The sequence below is a fragment of the Panulirus ornatus genome, chromosome 8, assembly GCF_036320965.1.
Source record: "Panulirus ornatus isolate Po-2019 chromosome 8, ASM3632096v1, whole genome shotgun sequence".
In the NCBI taxonomy this organism is placed as follows: domain Eukaryota; kingdom Metazoa; phylum Arthropoda; class Malacostraca; order Decapoda; family Palinuridae; genus Panulirus; species Panulirus ornatus.
Window position 1 is genome coordinate 33,288,803 of NC_092231.1, and position 9,105 is coordinate 33,297,907.

The window sequence follows — 9,105 nt, forward strand, 5'->3', positions numbered from 1 at the left end:
TCCATACTTGCCCCTTTCTCCAAAACTCTTGCATCTATCTCACTAACTATCCCATCCATAAACAAATTAAACAACCATGGAGACATCACACATCCCTGCCGCAGACTGACCTTCACTGGGAACCAATCACTCTCCACTCTACCTACTCGTACACATGCTTACATCCAACAGCTTACCTCCCACACCATATATTCTTAATACCTTCCACAGAGCATCTCTATCAACTCTATCATATGCCTTTTCCAGATCCATAAATGCTACATACAAATCCATTTGCTTTTCTAAGTATTTCTCACATACATTCTTCAAAGTAAACACCCGATCCTCACATCCTCTACCACTTCTGAAACCGCACTGCTCTTCCCTAATCTGATGCTCTGTACAGTTAATACCCTCCCATATAATTTCCCAGGAATAATTAGCTAACTTACACCTCTTTAGTTTGAACACTCACCTTTATCCCCTTTGCATTTGTACAATGGCACTATGCACGCATTCATGATGATAGTTATGAAGGCGAAAACGCGATTCGATAGGAGTTCAGATAAGTTTATTTAACTATATTTTTCATGAATACTGCACTACATTTCACGGAGACAGTCCACCGCATCAGGTGCAAACAATTCATAAAGGTTCTACATCCCAACACCAGCACAGACTAATCCGTCCTGTTACCGCCATGCCAAGGTATACACTGGCCTGACCCGCGAAAGTGAAAGTGGAGGGTGCCTCGTGCTTAAGGGGTCTGCGTGGGGGGGAGGTTGGCCTGGGTAGCGAGATGTGTGCTCAATCAATCTTATGTTATCGTATCTTTTATTTTTCTTTCATCCTAATGTCACCCAAATCATCATGCCTTCCTAGAACCCTTCCTAGAAAAACTTGTGTGTTCTATTCTCAGCCTTCCTTAAACCTCTTGTGTGTCCCATCCTCAGCCTTGCTAGAACCACGTGTGTCCCATCCTCAGCCTTGCTAGAACCACATGTGTCTCATCCTCAGCCTTGATAGAATCACTTGTGTGTCCCATCCTCACCCTTGCTAGAACCACTTGTGTGTTCTATCCTCAGCCTTGCTAGAACCACTTGTGTGTCCCATCCACAGCCTTGCTAGAAACAATTGTTTTTCATCCTCAGCCTTGCTAGAACCTATTGTGTGTCCCATCCTAAGTCTTGCTAAAAACAATTGTATGTCCTATCCTAAGCCTTACTGAAACCACTTGTGTATCCCATCCTCAGTCTTGCTAGAACCACTTACCTATCCCATCCTCAGCCTTGCTAGAACCATTTGGATGTCCCATTCTCGACGTTGATAGAACCACTTGTGTATCTCATTCTCAGCCTTGCTAGAAACACTTGTGCGTCCCATCCTCAGCCTTCCTAGAACCAATTGTGTCTCCCATCCTAACCCTTACTAGAACCACTTCTGTCTCCCATTCTTAGCCTTTCTAGAATCACTTGTGTGTTCCATCCTTAGCTGTGCTAGAACCACTTCTGTGTCCCATCCTCAGCCTTGCTAGAACCACTTCTGTGTCCCATCCTCAGCCTTGCTAGAACTACATGCGTGTCTCATCCTCCGCCTTGCAAGAACCACTTGTGTGTCATATTCTCCGCCTTGCTACAACCGTTTATGTTTCTCATCCTCATCCTCAGCCTTGCTAAATCCATTTGGGTGTCCCATCCTCAGTCTTCCTAGAACAACTTGTGTGTCTCATCCTCAGCCTTGATAGAACCGCTTGTGTGTCCCATCCTCAGCTTTGCTATAACTGCTTGTGTGTCCCAACCTCAATCTTGCTAAAACACATGTATTTCTCATTCTCAACCTTACTAGAACTATTAGTGTGTCCTATTCTGAGCATTATTAAAACCATTTGTGTGTCCCATCCCCAACCTTGCTAAAACTACTTGTGTGTCCTATCCTCAGCCTTGCTACAACCACTTATGAGTCCCATCCTCAGCCTTGATAGAACCACTTGTGTGTCCCACCCTCAGCCTTACTATAACTACTTGTGTGTCCCAACCTCAGCCTTGCTAAAACCACTTGTGTTCCTCATTCTCTGCCTTGCTAGAACCATTAGTGTGTCCCATCCTCAGCATTGCTAGAACCATTAGTGTGTCCCATCCTCAGCCTTGCTAAAACCACTTGTATGTCCCATTCTCAGGTTCGCTACAACCAACTGTATTTCTCATCTTCAGCCTTGCTAAAACCATTTGCGTGTCCCGTCCTCAGCCTTGCTAGAACCATTTGTGTGTCCCATCCTCAGCCATGATAGAACCAATTTTGTTTCCCATCCTCAGCCTTGCAAGAACCACTTGCTACCGCCACTTGCTTCTCATCCTCAGCCTTGCTAGAATCATTTGTGTGTCCCATTCTCAGCCTTGCTTAAACCACATGTGTGTCCCATCCTCAGTCTTGATTGAACCACATGTGTGTCCCACCCTCAGCATTGCTATAACTACTTGTGTGTCCCAACTCAGCCTTCCTAAAACCACTTGTGTTTATCATCCTCAGTCTTGCTAGAACCATTTGTATGTCCCATTCTCAGCCTTGCAAGAACCACTTATGTGTCCCATTCTCAGCCTTACTACATCCACTTGTGTGACCAATCCTTACCCTTGCTAGAACCACATGTGTAACCCAATCTCACCCTTCCTAAAACCATTTGTGTGCCCCATCTCAGCCTTGCTAGAACAACTTGTGTGTCCCATCTCAGCATTGCTAGAACAACTTGTTTGTCCCATCCTCAGCCTTCCTTAAACAACTTGTATGTCCTATCCTTAGCCTTGCTAAAATCACGTGTGTCCCAGCCTCAGCTTTGCTAGAACACTTGTGTGTCCCATCCTCACCCTTGCTAGAAACAATTATTTCCCATCCCCAGCCTTGCTAGAACTATTTCTCAGTCCCATTCTCAGCCTTGCAAGAACCACTTGTTAGTCCCATCCTCACCATTGCTAGTACCACTTGTGTCTCATTCGCATCCTTGCTATAACCACTTGTGTGTCCTATCCTTAGCCTTGCTAGAACCAGTTGTGTGTCCCATCCTCACCCTTGCTAGAAACAATTGTTTCCCATCCCCAGCCTTGCTAGAGCCAATTATGTTTCCCATCTTCAGAGTTACCAGAACCAATTGTATGTCCCATCCTCAGCCTTGCAAGAAACACTTGTATGTCACATACTAAGTCATATTAGAACAACTTTTGTGTCCCATCCTCTGTCTTGCTAGAACAACTTGTATCTCATCCTTCGCCTTGCTAGAACCATTTAGGTGTCCCATTCTCGGTGTTGCTAGAACCATTTGTGTATCCCTTTCTCAGCCTTGCTAAAGCCACTTCTGTCTCCCATCCTCATCCTTGCTAGAACCACTTCGGTGGCCCATCCTCAGCCATGCTTAAATCACTTGTGTCTCCATCCTCAGCAGTGCTAGAACCACCTGTGTGTCCCTTCCTCGGCCAAGCTAGAACCATCTGTGCGTTCCATCCATAGCCTTGCAAGAACCACTTCTGTGTCCCATTCTCAGCCTTGCTACAACCACTTGTGTTTCACATCCTCAGCCTTGCTAGAACCATTTGGGTGTCCCATCCTCAGCATAGCGAGAACAACTTGAGTGTCTCATCCTCAGTCTTTCTAGAATCACTTCTGTGTCCCGTCCTCAGCCTTCCTTAAACCACCTGTGTGTCCCATCCTCAGCCTTGCCATAACTACATGTGTGTCCCAACCTCAGCCTTGCTAAAACCACCTGTGTTTTTCATTCTCAGCCTTGCTAGAACCATTAGTTTGTCCCATCCTCAGCCGTGCTACAACCATCAGTGTGTCCCATCCTCATCTTTGCTAGAACCACTTGTGTCTCCTATCCTCATCCTTGCTAGAACCACTTGTGTGTCCTATCCTCAGCCTTGCTAGAACCAATTATGTTTCCCATTCTCAGCCTTGCTGAAACCAATTGTATGTCCTTTCCTAAGACTTGTTAGAAATACTTGCATCTCTCATCCTAAGCCTTACTAGAACCACGTGTGTGTCCCATCCTCAGTCTTGTTAGTAAAACTTACGTGTCCCATCGTCAGCCTTGCTAGAACCACTCGGGTGTCCCTTTCTTGGCGTTGCAAGAACCACTTGTGTCCCATTCTCAACCTTGCTAGAACCACTTGTGTGTCCCATCCTCAGCCTTCCTAGAACCACAAGTGTGTCATCCTCACCCTTGCTAGAACCACTTCTGTGGCCCATTATCATCCATGCTTGTCTCTATCCTCAGCCTTTCTAGAACCACTTGTGCATCCCATCCTCAGCCGTGGTAGAACCACTTGTGTGTCCCTTCCTCATCCTTGCTAGAACTACCTGTGTGTTCTATCCTCAGCCTTACAAGAACCATTTGTGTGTCCCATTCTCAGCCTAGCTACAACCACTTGTATTTCTCATTCTCAATATTGCTTGAACCATTTGTATGTCCCATTCACAGACTTGCTAAAACCATTTGTGTGTCCCATCCTCATCATTGCAAGAACTTGTGTGTCTCATCTTCAGCTGTTCTAGAAGCACTTGTGTGTCCCATCCTCAGCAGTGCTAGAAGCACTTGTGTGTCCCTTCCTTAGCATTGCTAGAACCACTTGTGTGTCCCATCCTCAGCCTTTTGCTACATCCACTCGTGTTTCTCATCTTCAGTTTTGCTAGAACCATTTATATGTCCCATCCTCAGCCTTGCTAAAACCACTTGTGTGTTCCATCCTCAGCCTTGCCAAAACCACTTGTGTGTCCCATCCTCAGCCTTGCCAAAACCACTTGTGTGTCCCATCCTCAGCCTTGCCAAAACCACTTGTATGTCCCATCCTCAGCCTTGCCAAAACCACTTGTATGTCCCATCCTCAGCCTTGCCAAAACCACTTGTGTGTCCCTTCCTCATCCTTGCTAGAACCACATCTGTGTCCCATCCTCAGCCTTGCTAGAACCACTTGTGTGTCTCATCCTCAGCCTTGCTAGAACCACTTCTGTGTCCCATCCTCATCCTTGCTAGAACCACTTGTGTGTCTCATCCTCATCCTTGCTAGAACCACTTGTGTGTCTCATCCTCATCCTTGCTAGAACCACTTGTGTGTCTCATCCTCAGCCTTGCTAGAACCACTTGTGTGTCTCATCCTCAGCCTTGCTAGAACCACTTCTGTGTCCTCATCCTCAGCCTTGCTAGAACCACTTGTGTGTCTCATCCTCAGCCTTGCTAGAACCACTTGTGTGTCCCATCCTCATCCTTGCTAGAACCACTTGTGTGTCTCATCCTCATCCTTGCTAGAACCACTTGTGTGTCTCATCCTCATCCTTGCTAGAACCACTTGTGTGTCCTCATCCTCATCCTTGCTAGAACCACTTGTGTCTCATCCTCAGCCTTGCTAGAACCACTTGTGTCTCATCCTCATCCTTGCTAGAACCACTTGTGTCTCATCCTCATCCTTGCTAGAACCACTTGCTGTGTCTCATCCTCATCCTTGCTAGAACCACTTGTGTGTCTCATCCTCATCCTTGCTAGAACCACTTGTGTGTCCATCCTCATCCTTGCTAGAACCACTTCGTGTCTCATCCTCATCCTTGCTAGAACCACTTGTGTGTCCCATCCTCATCCTTGCTAGAACCACTTGTGTGTTCATCCTCAGCCTTGCTAGAACCACTTGTGTGTTTCATCCTCATCTTGCTAGAACCAGCTGTGTGTCTCATCCTCAGCCTTGCTAGAACCACTTGTGTGTCTCATCCTCAGCTTGCTAGAACCAGTCTGTGTCTCATCCTCATCTTTGCTAGAACCACTTGTGTGTCTCATCCTCATCCTTGCTAGAACCACTTGTGTGTCTCATCCTCATCCTTGCTAGAACCACTGTGTGTCTCATCCTCATCCTTGCTAGAACCAACTGTCTGTCTCATCCTCATCCTTGGCTAGAACACTTGTGTGTCTCATCCTCATCCTTGCTAGAACCACTTGTGTGTCTCATCCTCAGCCTTGCTAGAACCACTTGTGTCTCATCCTCAGCCTTGCTAGAACCACTTGTGTCTCATCCTCATCCTTGCTAGAACCACTTGTGTGTCATCCTCATCCTTGCTAGAACCACTTGTGTGTTCATCCTCAGCCTTGCTAGAACCATTTGTGTCCATCCTCATCTTTGCTAGAACCACTTGTGTCTCATCCTCATCCTTGCTAGAACCAATTGTGTGTCTCATCCCTATCCTTGTAGAACCACTTGTGTGTCTCATCCTCATCCTTGCTAGAACCACTTGTGTGTCTCATCCTCAGCCTTGCTAGAACCACTTGTGTCTCATCCTCATCCTTGCTAGAACCACTTGTGTGTCCATCCTCATCCTTGCTAGAACCACTTGTGTGTCCATCCTCATCTTGCTAGAACCACTTGTGTGTCTCATCCTCATCCTTGCTAGAACCACTTGTGTGTCTCATCCTCATCCTTGCTAGAACCACTTTGTGTCTCATCCTCATCCTTGCTAGAACCACTTGTGTCTCATCCTCATCCTTGCTAGAACCACTTGTGTGTCCATCCTCATCCTTGCTAGAACCACTTGTGTGTCTCATCCTCATCCTTGCTAGAACCACTTGTGTCTCATCCTCATCCTTGCTAGAACCACTTGTGTCTCATCCTCATCCTTGCTAGAACCACTTCTGTGTCTCATCCTCATCCTTGCTAGAACCACTTGTGTGTCTCATCCTCATCCTTGCTAGAACCACTTGTGTGTCTCATCCTCATCCTTGCTAGAACCACTTGTGTCTCATCCTCATCCTTGCTAGAACCACTTGTGTGTCTCATCCTCATCCTTGCTAGAACCACTTGTGTCTCATCCTCATCCTTGCTAGAACCACTTGTGTGTCTCATCCTCATCCTTGCTAGAACCACTTGTGTGTCTCATCCTCATCCTTGCTAGAACCACTTGTGTGTCTCATCCTCATCCTTGCTAGAACCACTTGTGTGTCTCATCCTCATCCTTGCTAGAACCACTTGTGTCTCATCCTCATCCTTGCTAGAACCACTTGTGTGTCTCATCCTCATCCTTGCTAGAACCACTTGTGTGTCTCATCCTCATCCTTGCTAGAACCACTTGTGTGTCTCATCCTCATCCTTGCTAGAACCACTTGTGTCCATCCTCACCTTGCTAGAACCACTTCTTGTCCATCCTCACCTTGCTAGAACCACTTGTGTCCATCCTCATCTGCTAGAACACTTTGTGTCCATCCTCATCTTGCTAGAACCACTTGTGTCTCATCTCACCTTGCTAGAACACTTTGTGTCATCTCATCTTGCTAAACCACTTTGTGTCCATCTACTTGCTAAACCACTTGTGTCCATCTCACCTTGCTAGAACCACTTTGTGTCCATCCTCATCCTGCTAGAACACTTGTGTCTATCCTCACCTTGCTAGAACCATTGTGTCTCATCCTCACCTTGCTAAAACTTGTGTGTCCATCCTCACCTGCTAGAACCACTTTGTGTCCATCCTCACCTTCTAGAACCACTTGTGTGTCCATCCTCACCTTGCTAGAACCATTGTCACTCATCTCTAGACCACTTGGTCATCCTCATCCTTGCTAAACCACTTTGTCTCATCCTCCTTGCTAACACTTGTGTCTCATCTCACTTGAACACTTGGTCCATCCTCTCCTGAGAACCTTGTGTCACCTTCTAGACCACTTGTTCCTCTCACTTGCTAGAACTGTGTCTCCTTCTTGCTGAACACTGTGTCCACTCACTTGCTAGAACCATTTGTCATCTATCTGCTAGACAGTGTTACCTGAATTGTCCTACTCAACCATTCTCACGTAGAACTTTGTTCCCTCACTGCTAGAACACTGTGTCCATCTCACTGCTAAACACTTGTCCTACTTGCAGAACACTGTTCCTCACTTGCAGAACCACTGTTCCCCTCATCCTTGCTAGAACCACTTGTGTGTCTCATCCTCACCTTGCTAGAACACTTGTGTCCATCCTCACCTTGCTAGAACCATTGTGTTCATCCTCATCCTCTAGACCTTTGCTCCTCATCCTTGCTGACACTTGTGTTCTCTCTCCTGCTAGAACCACTTGTGTCCATCCTACTTGCTAAACCACTTGTGTCTCATCCCATCCTTCTAGAAACCACTTGTGTCATCCTCATCCTTGTGAACCATTTGGTCCATCTCATCTTGCTAGAACCACTTGTGTTCATCCTCACCTTGCTAGAACCACTTGTGTTCATCCTCATCCTTGCTAGAACCATTGTGTCCATCCTCATCCTTGCTAGAACCACTTGTGTTCTCATCCTTCACCACACTTGTATCCTCTCCTTGCTAGAACCACTTGTCTCATCCTCACCTTGCTAGAACCACTTGTGTGTCATCCTCACCTTGTAAACCACTTTTGTCCCTCATCCTTGCTAGAACCACTTGTGTGTCATCTCCTCCGTAGAACCACTTTGTGTCTATCCTCATCCTTGTGAACCATTGTCTCATCCTCATCCTCTAAACCACTTTGTGTCCTCTCATCCTTCTAGAACCACTTTGTGCCTCTCATCTTGCTAAACTTGTGTTCTCCTCTCCTTGTAAACCCCTTGCATCTCTTTTTAGAACCCACTTTTCCATTCCTTCTCCTGAACCTTCTGTCTCATCACCTTGCTAGAACCACTTGTGTTTCCATCCTCATCCTCTAGAACCATGTGTTCTCATCCTCACTTGCTAGAACCACTTGTGTCTCTCCTCACTTGCTAACCCTTGTGTTCCATCCTCATCCTTGCTGAACCACTTGTGTTCCATCCTTCCTTGCTAGAACACTTTGTCTATCTCATCCTTTGCCAGAACTTGTCCCTCTCATCCTTGCTAGAACCTTCGTGTCCCCTCAGCTTGCTAGAACCACTTTGTCTCTCACCTGCTAACCATTGTCATTACCTGCTAAACCACTTTCTCCCACCTTAACCATGTGTCTCATCCTCACCTTCTAACACTTGTGTCCTCCTCATCTCTAAACCATGTGTCCACCTCACCTGCTAAACACTTTCTCTCCTCATAACCATGTGTCTTCTCCTCAAACCACTTGTCCTCCTCTTGCAACTTTGTCATCTTGTAGACCACTTTTGCCATCCATCTAAAACTTGTTCCTATCC